Here is a 17076-nt window from a genome sequence, read left to right as displayed (position 1 = left end):
ATGTTTCACCAGCTGGGGATTCGAATCGGAGACCTGCTATTGACGATCCACCATCACTTGCGCCCTCTCCCAGGCACTGGGATCCCTCTATTTGAATAGACTGCTTAGGGCATAACTAAAGCCCATTCCAAGGCGCCAAAGAGTCCAGTTTGGCAGAGATCTGTCATTGAATTGCTAACGTCTTGGGGTGGCGTGTAGGCAAGGAAGGACCCAGGTACATGATTTGGAAGGGGGTGGGGGGGGGTAAATGGGAGTGGCAGTGAGTATGGGGTCTGTGTGGGGAGGAAGAGGGCAGGGAAGAGGGAACATCTGAAGGTACGCATACATATGTAATGTTGTGCTCACACTTGGAGTTTGTACTAATCACCATATGTGTTAAAAGAATGTACCCTTTGTTAAAAGAAGAGGCCTTCTCTTTATACAGCGACATTTAAGACCTGCTGACCTGGCAAGAACTTGTTTTTAACAGAAGAATTGTGTTTGGTCACTGTATGTCGAAGCATGTTGAGCCTGCTAAAACTATCTGCAGATTACGGGTGGGGAAGGAATGAGTAAGCACAGCCTCGTGCACAGAGATACACAGAGGGGCACGAGAGAGAGCGAATAACAGATAACAGGAAACCACAATAGCAGATGTTGAACTGTTGACCGTTGATGCAAAGTCATGACTGGGAGGAACCGCCTTGTGGTGGACATAATCTATGTGCAGCAATGTATGACAATGTAAAACAGATGGGTATAAAAGGACCACGATGTGCAGGGCAAAGCGCGGCACTTTGACGACTTGCTTTGCGAGACGTTTGAACTTGCTGCCCATTCGCGAATGCTTGTGCATTAATAAAGTAATGTTAACTTGGCTCTTTTCTGTCTGAGTTATTGCAGGGTCCCTCTTGTACTGGTTATGGACGGCGAGACATCGCACCCACAATTTTGGTGTCAGAAGTGGGACGCGAAGGAGCGACAGTCCGTCACTGGGTGAGGAACGCCGCGGCGGAACCGGAGAAGGAATTGATCACGGGGCCCCAACAACTGAATCCGCACCTTTGATTGCAACCAACGCGTCATCCTTGTTTTTCCGGCTCCGTTGGCGGTGGAACAGCAGGCTGTCGCCCTTCGGGTCCGGAACACTCTGGCGGGACCCTTAAGATAAGTGGTATGGACGGATGCATGATGGAATAAGGAAATAATGATTCAGGGTTTGTGAAGAGGACGGTGGTAAGTCCGTCTATGAAGAAGTAATGTTGAAATGATGATATGATATGTTAGATACGCCAGGAGGATGTATTATTATTGTTAACCAATAGGTGCATATTTGGGAAAGGTGAGTGTTTTAGGCAATTGCGGTATACCAACAAAATGGGTCAAGCGGCTTCCAGCAAGAGTGGTATAGGCAAGAGACACTATGCCCCTCTTGAAGGAACCCCTGCATTTGATATGTTGATTAAACATGGATTGAATTCAACATTGTTCTTAAAAGAATGGTCCGAATACACAAAAGATTTGATTGAGCATAAATGGCCAGACACCGGGTCCTTTGATGTGGACCACATATCCAAAGTAGAAATAGAATTAGTAAAAGACGGGTCAGACCCGCACAGTTTGAGGCTATACGACTATGGAGGGTAGAAGCAATGCGCAGGCGCAATGCTCAGAACAAACAAAAAGCAAAGGAGCAGAAGAGAACGGTAAATCAAAAATTACATGATCTAGAGATAAAAGAGAAGGGCGAGAGGCTAGATCAGTTGGATAGACATATGATGATTAAGAACAGTGGGGGTATGTATCCTGCCGTGCCGGTGCCTCGATATGAAGATGTGATAGGGCTAGAAGCAGAACAAACAACGACTGAATTATTGTTTCCAGGAGCTACAGCTCCACCGGCAGACAGTGAGGGTGAAAGGGTGGAATTCCCAATGAAGTATGGGGACCCAGATAGGTTGATAGACCATAGGAGAACGACTACTGTAGAAAAGGATAGAGATGGAGACTTGCAAATCCTTATGACCGGGCTGTATGGCACACCCCTCAATGACAGCCTACGGGACCAATTGGGGTGTTTGACACCTTTGGAATTTAGGACAGTGGCCACTAAACTATATACCTTTTATGAGGGTAACTGTAAATTGAGAGGACAGAGTACTGCGGATCTGCCCTCAGCATATCAGGACGCTGTCGCGTTACTACCAGTGACTGCGTCCAGTGTTCAGTTATGGGGATGTATGTCCGACATAATAGCGGAAGTCATAAGGGGCGGTGTTGAATGGGAGAAGGAAAAGAGGGCATGGGAAAGAGAGGTGAGGGAAAGAGAGGCTAAACTCAAAGATGCAGACCAGGCGGGCCAAAACGTAGCTAATCGTATGATAGCATCCATACACTCGCAGTCCATGTCCACCCTGGTGAGTCTGATGGAGGGCCTTGGCTGGCCTATACAAGTAAACGTAATTAAATATCTTCTTATTAGGGTGGATGATATAGAAGAGGAAAAGGAGCCTAGATATGTGTCCCAGTGGAATAGGATTAGGACGGAATTGGATAAGAAACTGCTATCTAATATAAGAGTGGATGATTCAGGGGCGGAAGAATGGAGGATGGCTAAGGTGGAGAAACTATTAAAAGATTATAAAAAAATAAAAGAGAAAGCTCTTAGTCATCAATCCTCTGTTTCGCCACCAGCGCAGGCCCCTGTGAGTGAACAAACAAATACGGAAAAGTTACTATTAATGCCAATGAGAGAGTGCCAACCCACCATAGAGGCAGCCACTGGTAACATGATGCGCACCTATGTGTATGTCCCTTTATCCCGAATTGAATTAATGCATATCACCAAGTCCATCCCCGACCCCCGTATAGACCCGGCAGGATTCTACAAAGAAGTGGGAAAGTTATTCAGACCAGGGTTATTTACCGTAGAGGATGTAGATAACATATTGTTAGCCATTGTCCCAGAAGAAATATGGACCCCCTTTCGTGCCAAAGACAATGAAACAATAAAATGGAAAGATGTAATGGATGCGAGCAAAAATAGAAAACTGCATGAGGAATATCCTGAACCCCTAAGGGGGCATGGCATGGCAGTCCTGAGGGCTCTAGAAAAGGTGTTACCCCCATTTGATGTGAATGTGGAGAAACTGTCCGCTGTGATACAGGGTGCAAGTGAGGAGGTAGCACAGTACTTTCTGCGTTATGAAGCAGCATTCAAAGCGCACAGTGGGCTAGAGATAGGGTCTGAAACGGGCCAACGGTACTTTGCCACAAACTTTGTAGAGGGGCTCCACGGGCCAATTCAGGAGAACATTAGGAGGGCAGAAAGTACATGGATGACTAGGAACCCCCGGGATCTCCTCGAAATGGCTAGGTATTACGAAAGAGGGGAAAGAGTGAAGGGACAACAAAAGGCACGACAAGAGAAGGATTTAAAAACCAAAGTGTTGATGCAACAGTTGCATCAAGGGCCCCAAGGCAGGTATAACTACAATTATAACGGCCCGTCACAGGGCTATAGCAGCAACATGATAGGGGGCCAAGGGACAGGAAGAGGTACAGTGCAAGGAGGTGCGCTATATGGGAGGAGTGATGGGCTACCCCAAGATGTATGTGCCTTCTGCAAGAGACCCGGACACTGGAAATCCCAGTGTCCCCAGAGTGGTGGGAGAGGAAGGGGCGTACGGCCCCCTTCACAGACAACATTTGCCCCAGGAAATAGGACTGGTGGGTACGGCAACCAAGACAATAGAATGTTTAAACCCCCTCAACCCAATGCCTTTGACGGACAAGCAAGAGGGGATGTTCCCTGGCCGGCCCCGCCTCCCCCCAATCTACTGTATCAGCCACAACAAACGACACAAGTACAAGGTGTATGCCAGGGTGAAGAATGTGGAGAAGGGGTATACTATAACAATGATTTTCAGGATAACACAAGCGATATGTCCTGAGGATGCCGGAATGAGATAGCGGGAGTGGTGCAGGTTCCTATAGACCAAAGGGGGCCTTATGCCTCTATTAGGATCGGCCCCCACCGAAACTTGAGATGTCTGGTAGACACGGGAGCTGGAAACAGGCACACCTGATTATACTAAGAGATTTTGCCTTTTTGTTGATGAACAGGAAGGTTGCGCTGTGTCAGTCTTGACACAGGAACAAGGGGGTAAACAGAGACCATGTGCATATTTTTCTAGCACTCTGGACTCAGTAGCTCGAGGCCTACCCCCATGCATGAGAGCAGTAGTTGCAGCAGCGACAGCCCTAAAACAAAGTGCAGGTTTCATCCTAGGGAGTGAAGTAACAGTAAAGGTTCCACATACGGTAGATGTTCTTCTGAATAGAGTGCATACACAGCATTTGACTACAGCTAGACTCACACAGTATGAGATGATCCTGTTTGCCAGTAATGTAAAAATTGAACGGTGTAACACTTTGAATCCAGCGACACTGCTTCCTTTGCCCACCTCACCTGATGACATTAGGCATGATTGTGTGATTCAAATGGAAGAACACACTAAGGGTAGAGCAGACCTGCAAGACACCCCGCTGGTTGATAATGAGGGTATATTATTCTGTGATGGTTCCTGTTTCAAACTGCCAAATGGGGAGACAACAGCAGGGTATGCAGTAACTACAGGGGAACGGTTGATTGAGAGTGGGAAAGTGTGTGAAAAATCGGCCCAGGCAGCAGAATTAATTGCGCTAACGAGAGCATTAGTGTTAAGCAGCGGTATGAAAGTGACAATTTATACTGATTCAGCCTACGCTCATGGGGTGGTTTCCAGTTTTGGTAAACTCTGGGGAGAGCGTGGGTTTTTAACCTCCCAAGGTGATACTATTAAACATGCCCGATTGATTGCTGAATTATTGCAAGCCCTTACGCTGCCCAAAATGGTGGCCGTAGTGAAGTGCTCAGCGCATAAAAAAACACTGGATTATGTCACGCAGGGAAATTCTTTGGCTGACCAGATGGCTAAACTAGCTGCCACAAGGGACACTCGGTGGGAAGCCCGACAGCTCATAGTGGGGAGGGATGTGACTATGGAAGGGACGAAGGAGCGCGTAAAGGAAATCCAAGCAGATGCAACCATTGAAGAAAGACTATCTTGGCACAAGGATGATCAATATGAGGAGACGGTAGATGGGCTATGGGCACATACCAAAACGAACACCTGGGTACTACCTGACGCATACTTACCTGTGATAGTGAGCGTGGCTCATGGTCCAACCCACGTTAACGCAAGAACTATGGAAGAAGTTTTAAGTACTGTGTGGTACAACAAAAGATTGGGAATGTATTGTCGCCAATGGGCAAAACAATGTGAAATATGTGTTTTATATAATGTGGGGAAAGGTGTACCGGCCCCGGCGGGCCACAGTAAGTTACCCACCTGCCCTTTTGAGGTGGTGTATATGGACTTTATACAGCTGGAGCCTGTAAATAAACATTCCTACTGTTTGGTGATGAAATGTGGGTTCTCAGGATGGGTGGAAGCATATCCCCTGCGGGACAATAGTGCCACCTCCACAGCACAATGCATATTGAAACACTGGATGCCCTTGACTGAAATGGCCGGATGCATTGTCTATTGCATTATTGAGTATGCGTACTATGCCTAAGCGTACACATGGTTTATCTCCTTTCGAAATTGTTATGGGGCGCCCACCAAGTATTGGGACCCCCAAATCACCTAAGAGATTGTCTGAGCAAGCATGGCCTGCATTACAACAGTACTGTATTGGGTTAACTAATAGACTGATTTCTATTAATGCACAGGTGAACGCAGTAGCTCCATCTCCTCTGATAGGAGAAGGTCACGACGTGCAGCCCGGTGACTGGGTTGTTATAAAAGCCTTCGATCACACCAGCGGACTGCAACCCAGATGGAGGGGCCCGTTTCAGGTTCTCCTCGCAACACAAACTGCGGTAAAAGTTGATGGCAAATCGCACTGGTACCACGTGAATCCAGAAAAGGGAACCGACAAACCGCAGGTTGCAAGTGTACTGCCAGATGCCAGTGACAGGTGTGCCCATCGCCTCCGATCCCGTGACGTGTATGTGCCAAGCAACGTGTAAGGACACTGTTTTGAACTTTGATCATTAGGGAGATGAACATTTGGACTCTCTTGTTGGTTTTAGCAGAATTGTGCCTTACTGAAGACGACGGGCTTGTAGCCTGAAGGGCCTTCGGCGTTCCCCTCCTGGGACAGGCACTGCGAGACGTGGGACAGATCGGATGAAGGTTTTCAGTGAGACCTACCACTACTAGAGTAATAAGGACACTGGTGCTTTAAATAGGGGATATTGCTATATCGCTAGGTTGCAACTGATATACGCTGTATACTGAGCCATATACTGAACTATGTCTACACCCGTGTATGCTGGTTTAGTCCCTGAACGGATAAGTGTATGCTCCTCAAACACAGAAGGTAAGAGGAAAATACCAGTTTGTACCACAAGAGGCAAAATTTTGTTTTCTGTATGCACGATAGTAGTACTAATAGCATTTGCCATAATATTCTGGTATCTGGAACATCCATCTAGATATGAATTAAAGAACCTGTTGCCCGAGTCAAATGAAACAGGGAGAACAGATTGGGTCAAGAGCAGGAATCGAGATGCCTATGACCAACACGACCCGGAAGACTATGCCAAAAATGAATACGTGAAGATAATAAACACAACATATGGGGTAGTGAATAAAACTGATTGCTGGATCTGCACCCACATGCCCCGACATAGCAGTGAAGGCATCCCAGTGTACGCATCGCCAGTTACTGAGGATGCCGGGTGTACATTAATTTACATGAGAATAGTGTCAGCACAGCAATACATGATACCGAATACCGCTTGTTATGTTAGAGGAGAGAACAAAACCCTTCTAAAGGAAAAGATACGCTATAAAATCAAAACTGAGGGAATCGGGCTTGCACCTGCTATGGTACAGATAGTAAGAGAACCTCCTCCCCCTATCACCATCACACAAGAGTTTAGGCCAAAGAATATATGTTTTAAGAGGAGCGCAAGAGGTAATCAAAGAATGATCTCGGGGTGCAGTCAAATGGTGAATCTAAATAACTACACAAAGGGATTGTTACAGATTGAAGGACATGCCTACGTCTGTAACAAGAGGGCTTATTTGTGGTTAGCCAAAGATTTTGTTGGGGTATGTTACATAGCCAGAATAATGCCGGCTGTGATGGTATATGCCCCGTCTACTCTGCATAAAGAAATACACAGCAGAAATAAACGAGCAGTAAACCCAAAAATTCCTACGTATCAACCTACAGGATGGGAAACGTTTATAGATCTGATGGGGGTCCTGGTTCCTCCAGCGGGCATCTTTATGAACAGTCAAGAAATCCAAAAGCTAAGCAGGGCCCTTGAGTTCGTAATCGAAGAATCTGCAGACCTAATGGAAAACATTACTTATGAAATGAAAGCAATTCGGCTAGTGGCTCTCCAAAATAGGTATGTCTTAGACATACTCACTGCAGAAAGGGGCGGAGTCTGTTTTTTGGTGGGATCCCAATGCTGTGTTTACATACCAGAAGGGAGTACAGGAATCCTGGATGGAGTAAACAAACTGCATAAAGTGGCGGATAGCATCCACCAGGAGGAAGGGTCAGGAGATAGCTGGTGGATGAAGCTCCTGAAAGAAATTGGATGGCAACTTCTTACGCCTATACTGGTTCTAGCGGCAATAGTTGTAGGAATTTGTCTCTGCATCCAATGTTTCCCGGTATGTGTGTCGTGCTGTGTTTCCATGTGTTCTTCCAGCATAACGCGCCTAAATCCAATGGATAAAAGCCATGTACAACAGGAATTTTTTGACATGGGAGGCCTGGAGAAGATTATGGTACATACAGTATGTGATGATGTTGCTTTCCTGCCATCTGCTTATGCTAGGACTGTTTAGATTGATGCTCAAGTGTGAGCAAAGGGTGGATTGAAGGTACGCATACATATGTAATGTTGTGCTCACACTTGGAGTTTGTACTAATCACCATATGTGTTAAAAGAATGTACCCTTTGTTAAAAGAAGAGGCCTTCTCTTTATACAGCGACATTTAAGACCTGCTGACCTGGCAAGAACTTGTTTTTAACAGAAGAATTGTGTTTGGTCACTGTATGTCGAAGCATGTTGAGCCTGCTAAAACTATCTGCAGATTACGGGTGGGGAAGGAATGAGTAAGCACAGCCTCGTGCACAGAGATACACAGAGGGGCACGAGAGAGAGCGAATAACAGATAACAGGAAACCACAATAGCAGATGTTGAACTGTTGACCGTTGATGCAAAGTCATGACTGGGAGGAACCGCCTTGTGGTGGACATAATCTATGTGCAGCAATGTATGACAATGTAAAACAGATGGGTATAAAAGGACCACGATGTGCAGGGCAAAGCGCGGCACTTTGACGACTTGCTTTGCGAGACGTTTGAACTTGCTGCCCATTCGCGAATGCTTGTGCATTAATAAAGTAATGTTAACTTGGCTCTTTTCTGTCTGAGTTATTGCAGGGTCCCTCTTGTACTGGTTATGGACGGCGAGACATCGCACCCACACATCCTACCTTGAATTTATTTTTACACTCCGATCCCAGTGCAGGAAATGAGTCGGAACAAGCCAGAGAGCACGGTCCTCCAGAACCAGGGGCTCCCAGACTGTGCCTCCTCCAGCAGATCGCTTTCAGAAGACTCAGCGTACGTGCCGAGTCTTCTGAAAGCAGACTGCTCCCGCTTCACAACCCATTCAACAAACGTTGAGAGCACAGGAGGACTGTAGCCTGCCTACAGAAACTGAAGACTCTCAAACAGTTTTTCTGCTGTTCAAACATATACATATATACATATACGTCCTGCATTTTACACACATCTCTTTAGGAGGGTGAATATTGCAACCAATTTAAACAGAATAGTCCATTATTAGCTTAAAAGGTTTTCTTAATGAATCACTATAAGACATGTTAAACATTTAAAATTGTGGACATGTTGTTCCCATAATACCCTTTCTTTTATGCAAACCACCAGGATTGAGTTCTATATAGAGATACTGTTGCCGCCCCCTCCTTCCCACAGCACAGTCCCTCCTAAGAAGTGACGATGCACCCAATAAATGTTTTCCATTCCAGCACAGTCTGACCCCTGAACCTAATTAAAGAGCAATGTTTTGGTTCCATTTTTTTTTAATTCCTCAAGAGTGTGGGACAAAGTTTACCCTCTGAAAAAAGTGGTGATCACCGTCTGCCCTGCAAACCAATATGCACACGGGAAATCGAGCTGCTGACTCGAGATCAACACACAGCCTCAGTAAAGATCAGTGCTTCCTCCAAGTAGGCTCTCTGCTAAAAGCACACTCCACTGCAAGGATCAAAGGGCTCAGACTTCAAGTCACGCAGTGGGTGACTTAAACTGGAGGCCTAAATTGTACTCACAAATTGGCTCAAGCAAGCACAAACATTGAGGGTTGGGAGGAGGGCAAGTACGTCGTAAAAAAATAATACAACACACCCTATTGATTCTCTAGAGAGAAAACATAAGTAACTCCAATAGAGGCCAGGAGCATTTTGCAAATCCTAATCATCCTGGCTGTGCTCAGAAAAATCTTGACTCCTGCCCCAACAATATTGCCATTTGCTTTTAAAATGGTTGTGCCCAAAGCAGATCACGGAGCCGTCAACACAGGAACCTATTATGCAAGCCCTACCCCGCTTTGTTTTTTTTTTTGGGGAAACATATGCCAGAATTCCTATGTAAAGCACGCTTTCATGCTGAAGGTACCGATCAACACGCCAGCAACGGCCTGTAAAACAGGTTTTCGTTCCGGTTAGGTTACACACTCCTCCCAAGGATCAAAATCCACAGAGGAGAGAACTTTTCAGTTGCCAATTCAAAGCAAGGTTGATGACCGAAGATGGCGCCTCCTTTCCGGTAGGATCCGGCAGCCTCTTTGGACCAGAAGTTACAGGTTGGTGAGCAAGAGTGTTTATGGAAATGGAGGGGGGGGGGGGGGGAGAAGAGGAGGCTGTATCCGTAGCGCAGCTGGCAGCAGGGTGTTCTCACTTCCAAAGTACTGTGAGGGACAGAGAATCTCTTTCTGGGAAAGGACGTAGTCGTCGTCCAGCTTCACAGAACGCATTATCCCAGGATTAGAATCAAGATTCACCATTTTCCATGTTTACACAACTAAACGGAAATCGCTTTCCCTTTCAGAATCTCTTTGGGGAAAAAGGGAAATGCAGGTCTCTTGGTTGGGTCTTCTATGCACTGCAGCTCAATTTGTTTTCAAATTAACATAATAGACACGTTGAAAGGGGATTTGTATTCATTTTAAACAACTTAAAAAAAGGATGCAGACATGCAGCACTTGATATGTAGATATGAGCACAAATCTAGGGCATCCAAGAGCAAATGTTTTCCCTGTAAATAAATGTAGAAAAAAAAATACTAGTAAAACATCTTTACATAGCAAAAAAAGAAACGTGGATAAATACAGACAGAAAACCACGAGCCTTACAATGTAGCCATTGTGGACATTATTCCAGTAAATTCCATTCATGGGGGCATGCTGTTGGATGAATACAACAGACTTGGAGGATATTCGGTATGTTAGTTCCTCTGCAACTCTATGCCCGACAAAGCGCACACCTGCCTTATGAGGGCATTGGCTTCCCTTGTAGTTCTAATTTGGGGGGGGGGAGCACTCCAAATGGAAAGAGTTCTTGTGCGCATCAACTGGTTCTACGAGTGGGTTTTGCATTTTACCTGGCCACAATTCTAAAACCTCTGCACCAAAGTAGAGCAAGCTTGTGGGGCGTAACAGCCTGTACAGTTTATTTATTGAGCATTTGTTAGGCGCCTATACAACCAAATAGTGTTTCCAGGAGCCACGAGGCAAAGTGGGGCGGGAACAGGGGAGTAATTAGTAATGGCAAAAAAGACTTTCAATCGTGGTACGACTAGACCTTGTGACATTCGGACGAGCAAGTGCAATGAAGAAAAGTGCGGGAGGTGGGGTTGAAGAGGGAGCAAGGAAGGAAAGTGCTGGTTTGAGCCCGGAGTGGAAGTGCCAAAAGGTCATAGGGGAGGAGGCCGCTGGCTAAGTGCAGGGGCAATGGAATCCCAAGGGCGGGATGCACAGTCGCCAGGTAGGGGGTCCACAAGGGCAGTGCAGTGGAGTGGGGCGAGGGTGCTGGTCTCAACTAGGCAGGGGCCTGGTTACCTGTGAGATTCAGGAAGACCCTAGGCCACTAGTCTCAGCGGCAGTGGGGTGATTAACAGGGAAAGCGGTAGAGAAAAATGCAGTTTTGAGAGGTTTACAGAATTTAAGGAGGTCCGGCTCAAGGCTGAGAGGGGCAGGGAAACTGTTCCAGAAAGAGAAACCGCTGCAGAGAGAGACCCGCTTCGCACTCTGCTTGTAAAAGCGTTTGACAAGCAGAGAGTTGGAGTTAGAGGAGCGGATGGCTCTAGCAGGGAAGTATTTAGGGAAAAAAAGTTGGAGATAGCGTGGTCCCAGGCCCCAGAAAGCCTTGTGGATGATTCAGAGCGTCTTGAATTTGATCTTTGCAGCCACCGGGAGACAGTGGAGAGATTTTAGGGCTGGAGAGATATGGTGCCTGGGCTTGAGGCAAAGGGTAAGTCTTGCAGCCCTATTCTGGATTAGCTAAAGGGGGCGTAGGAAAGAAACGGGGCGATTGAGCAAAAGGATGTTGCGGTAGTCTAGCCTAGAGAGGACCAGAGTTCTGGAGACATTGAGCTTCTAGGGAAAGGTGAGAATGCCTCGAGAAGGTGAAGCTGTGGTGTGAAGGTGGGAAGGCTTCCACCCTCCCACCCCCCCCAGCACTTCTGCAAACTCCCCTCCAATGAGAAACCTGCACTAGGCCGACCATACTGCATCCCCCCCAAACCCAAGATGCAAGCCAGCACTAAAGCTGTGCAAATGGCATCCACGCCTTTTGAAAATACTGTTCAATACCACAAAACTCTTGTCAGAGGAAGACAGAAAATGTGCATTAAAACTGCTTTGATGGTTTCGGGTCTACATTTGTACAAGCCGAGATACCAGAACTACACCATTAATTGAATCATCTCAATGCCACTCCAAGCTAAATGAATACTTTTGGTCTGGCCGGCGTGTGCTCAACTCTCTGCCAGAACTCCTGCAACAGTATGAAGACACCCTGGCATCAACCAGCTGCTCCTAGACGCAGACTGAGCTTTTCAGTGCACCACTGCATATACATCAAAACAGTAGTTCACACGAGCAATCATGCAGAGGTCGAACACACCACCGGACAATGCTATTTTAAGTGTGCTAATTTCCTTATTCAGTGTGCGCTTTAATGGGTCCAGAATTGTTGGAACCATTTAGTTCACGTTTCTAGCATTGAGCTTCCTAGTTAGCTTGACATCAGCTGCAAGAGCTTCACGGGCCAACCAGTTTCACAATGTACCCATGTGGCTAGTAGCACTGTTTAAGAATGCTTATAAACGAGGATTAGATTTAAAGTATTATGGGCCATATGCAATGGTAGAGAGGTATAGCTTGCACTGCATGTGGGAGTTACATTTTCTGAACGCTTTGTACTAGCTCACATCCCCAGTTTTCGCACCCGATCATTGGCTGATGGCAGATACCTGGGAAATGTTTCTGCCTCCTAGCCATCAAATCTGTCCTTGCAAACATGAGCTTTCCTCGTGTGCGGGAACCGAGCGGTAGCAGGCAACGATACATTATAGTATGCGAGAACATTTTCGCGTTTGTAAGCTTGCACAATTCACTGGTGCGCAACACACATCCCGCAGGCAAGGGCATATCCTAGGACGCTCTGGGTCAGTGGAGCTTTGCAACCGAGACGGGTACGTTTTTGGTGGTTTGAGCTCTACATTTCAGCAGTAACATACCCAAAAAGATACAAAACAAGGTCCTTGTAAATACACAGCAAGTCATATGTACACTAAAAATGCAAACACAATTGCATGAACATAGCTTTATAGAAAACTAACCACTTCCCCCACGCACAAAAATCATTCAAATGACACTTGCTGCTGTAGTTCTGAAACTGCATGACAGCATTTGACTTACCCAATAGAATGCCAGACTGCAATCTTAACTAAAGCCCTCCCAAAATTATTTTAAAAAAAGAAAGTTAGTGGTCTCCCTTGCGACCTATGTGGTCTCCCTTACGACCTATGTGGTCTTCATTGCGACCTCTGGTTAAAAAAATAAAAACCTTTTTTTTAATGCAGCCTCTTGAGCTGTGGCCAGCACCATGTGGCTCTTTACTTGGAGTGGCTGGCTCTTTTTCAGGCCCCTTAAAAAAAAAAAAGAATAAGAACAGGAGTGCCACAAGACTAACACTTTCAGCACTGGCCCTAAATAAGCAAGAATAGGAATACCAAATAATGTGTCTTTCTGGAATTCTATACAATAATTGCTAGACTCTTTAAAGGTTTATTTCAGGCACACTTCATGGGGTGAGTCACTAATTTAGTCTGGTAAACGCCTCAACTCAGCCTTTCATCCTTCCAAGGTTGATAAATGAGTACCAACACAGGTTGGGTGAAATTGGGTGTATATTTTTCTATATAAAGCGCTTAAGAGTAAGTGCTATATAATAGCTTATCATTTGGTCATGGACGTCTGCTTGCATTCACAGTAATTTGGTAATATGGGCCTATACACGCTGATATTAATGATACATATGGCCATCCATTCTTCTATGAAAGGTACATCACATTATAGTAATATTGTAACAAAATTTTTCATAGTGTACAATGCTATGTGATGCCACTCCATGTTCTGTCAATGGATGAAAGGTTGTGTTCCATAGCTTCCCGCGATCACACTTCGGGGTGGGTCAAATGACATCACTTCCTGTGATGTCATCAGGGGGTCAATGGTCGTGTGATGTCACTTCCGCTACCCCTGGCATTTTGGTGAAATGACGTCCCTGATTATGGTTAGGGCTGATGGTTATTAGCAGTTACTATACTTTGCACAAAATGATGTCTAAAGGCGTATGCAAAACTATAGCCAGGTCTCAACCAGCTATTTGGACTACAACTCCAACAGCCCTAACCAGCAGAGTCAATGATGAAGGCTCAATAACTATTAGTTACTAGTTTCAAATCATAATTTTTGGGGAGGAAGGATAGCCCAGAGGCAACATGTTTGTCTTGGAAGCAAGGCAACACAGCGTAACACAGGTTTGAGTACCGATCCCATGCTTAGAAACCACTTGTTGGTATTAAGCTGGTTATAAAAGAACAATTAAAATGACCAAGAGTAGGTAGTAGACCATTTCTGCCTCCAGCCACCAGTCATTTTCCCAAGAGCAGGAGGAAGGATGCAGTGCCTATTTCGCTCATGAATTCATCATAAAGCTTTTAAACTGCACACATCGCCACTGTAGTGGTTTTACGGCACTGGGGCTTGTCCAGAAAAGGGCCGCGTTTCCCCTGCCATGGGTAAGTGGGCCATGGCCTTGGGAACAAAGGAAGAGAATAGAAAAAGTGGGTGGGGAGGGCCCACAAATACTAACAAGTGGGAAAGGCCGAGGGGATTGAGACGGAGTGCGAGATTGTATAAGTAAGAGGGACTGGGAAGTGTTTAACAGGGCATCAGATGGAATCAGCCATCCAAGAGCTGGTGGGATGGACATGTGATCTGCTCAAGCGGATCCTTGAAGAGTGGAGGCTGGTCACGTAACACTTTTGGAGGCACCCCTGGAATTAATCTGACACTGCCAAGCCAAACGTCAAAGTGACAGGAGCAAGAATTAGATGCATAAACATGAATGTCGGAAGCACAAAGAGGTAGCAAACCGGGAAGAGGGTAAACCAGAGCTGCATGGCCTCTCAACAAGTGCAAGTCCAGAACTCCAGGAGGCACACATCCACGGCCTCTGAACAAGTGCAAGTCCAGAGCTCCAGGAGGCACACATCCACGGCCTCTCAATGAGTGCAAGTCCACCACTGAGAACTACAGGATATTCTAACAATTTGCCTCCAGCTCTAGGATGGTTCATAATAATAATAATAATAATTTGGCATTTATATAGCGCTACGAACCCTCAGGTATCTGAGCGCTGCTTATTATTACCCACGGTGTGTGGTGCTCATTTATCGACCTCGGAAGGATGAAACGCTGAGTTTGGCGCTGCCGGGATTCGAACCTGCGTTCGCAGGCTCTGCACTGATGTCAAAGCGAGCGCTCTACTCGCTGTGCCACTTGACCGGCATAAGTGTTTTCTCGTTGGCCTCGACTTTCAAGAGACAAATCGGTTCCAGTTTCAATTCATCTATGAAGGGCTGTACTGCATTATTCAGGCCAGATTGCAGAAGACGCAGAATGTTCTTAAAGCTGGTATTGTCCCGGGTACCCAGCAAAGAATTATTTAAGAATCCCCATAGTCCAGCACCATGTCTTGCTAGTGCTTTAGGTTTAATTTTACAGATCCTTCCTAATGCCTCAATTGAAGGGGCTTTATATATTTTTGCAAAGCAAGAAATGGCCCAAAGGGAGTGCGGCATCCTCGCACCTTGTTTTTCGACATGCTTATCCTCGTTACGATTTGAAGAAAACGTACACCCAAGTAATTGTAAAATCTACCACATGCAATTTTTGGTCTTTTACCTATGGTATGAGAAAGACCCGGGCCACACATCACGGTGGCGGATTGCTTGACATTAGGGATCAGATCAAGTCTCTGCATAAAATCCAAGTAAGCCGAGTGGATCTCTCAGGGGCATCGCCTTTGCCCTGCAAGCAAAGGGGCAACGAAGTGCAACACAAATACGAATCCTGGTCCCGCGCTCAGAGACTGGTCTCCGGTATTACGCACATTATAAAAGAATTAATTAAGCATCAATTAGTTGTAAAGACGGATGTATTCGCGCCAAAAGAACTGCATCATCAGCGCTGCCAGCACTGGTATAAACATAAAGGCCAATAGGGGGAACGGCAGCTGCAGCATTTTGATAGTCTCCATACACCATTAATATAAAGCGAGAAGTGCAGGGGTGCCAACACAGTCAGACTGTAAACCAGTGAGTACAATGGATGTACGCTGCAGACCCAATGCATGCTTCTTCCCCTTTTGTAGACAAACTAAAAAAGTGCCATCAAGTCGTTCGGACCATTCAGATCTACCAACAGCTGCCATAGTTTAGATCTTTTAACATGAACAAAAGCTATGAAGATCCACAAAAGTAAGATTTCTTTTAATTTTTTATACAATCAGAATTAGAAATAAGATTTTAAAATTTAGATATGCTCTTTAGTGCCCAAGCCTCCTCAAAAACCCAATTGTGTATCGCTTAATTTATTTTCTTTGTCACACCATTCTTGAAGGCAAGCCACCACTACCATCCTAAAGATGGTCAACTAATAATGAAGCAGCGAGATGGGGTATTAAAAAGGAAAAAAAAAAAAAAAAAAGCCGCCAATGTTTCTCTGCTGCCTTTAAAAAAAAATAAAAAAGAATAGGGTAGATTATGGCTTCCTGCCAGGATATGGGAAACGTGGTTTGTGCAATCATAGGATTAAACAAATAGTAAAAAGGGTGCCCTGAAATCTACTTCATATTTTTAGAGATCTGCTGGCATTGCTTCCGGGCCTAGGCTCTTCCCTGCTACCTTGTGGCCATTATAAGAAGTTCATTTTAACATCCTAATCAGTCATTCATTGTCAATGATTTTTCAAACTTCTCCATTGCGTTTTGCCATGCACCCCCTTCCACGTTAAATACTCCATATTTTATCTAACCAGAAATGAGCCCATAGACATTTTTATTGGTTTACAGTCTTGTAAAATGGAAAGCTGTATTAATGTCCCTACCCCATGGTACATGTAGCTGGAGACTACCTAGAATTCACCGGTCCCTCCTAGAGCCCTAGACACATCATAAGATAGGAGGCCCTAATAAGGCGCCAAATTATTCTATTCAAAGTGGTTTTGCCACTAAAGCACTGCCAGGAGGCTGGTCATGTAGAACTTCAAACAGACCAGTCACATCCATCAAGTATAGTACCCTCATACATCAATTTAGCTGTAATTGACTGCTTATCTGATCCCAGTGAAAAGCAAAAG

General features: G+C 45.5%; 1 protein-coding gene and 1 long non-coding RNA gene across 5 annotated transcripts in view; one reads left to right on the top strand and one right to left on the bottom strand.

Moving 5' to 3' along the window:
• MAP4K4 (mitogen-activated protein kinase kinase kinase kinase 4) overlaps positions 1-17076 on the bottom strand; it is a 917846-nt gene that overhangs the window by 832840 nt on the left and 67930 nt on the right. The window lies entirely within an intron of this gene.
• Positions 241-8478, top strand: LOC138526240 (uncharacterized). The gene is made up of 2 exons (XR_011283527.1): positions 241-842; positions 5759-8478. It is a non-coding gene; the product is annotated as an uncharacterized lncRNA (long non-coding RNA).

The sequence above is a fragment of the Ambystoma mexicanum genome, chromosome 7p (genome assembly GCF_040938575.1).
Source record: "Ambystoma mexicanum isolate Mex_15411 chromosome 7p, UKY_AmexF1_1, whole genome shotgun sequence".
Classification (NCBI taxonomy): domain Eukaryota; kingdom Metazoa; phylum Chordata; class Amphibia; order Caudata; family Ambystomatidae; genus Ambystoma; species Ambystoma mexicanum.
The sequence above is the reverse complement of the archived record's forward strand: the minus strand, read 5'-3'. Positions and strand labels throughout refer to the sequence as shown.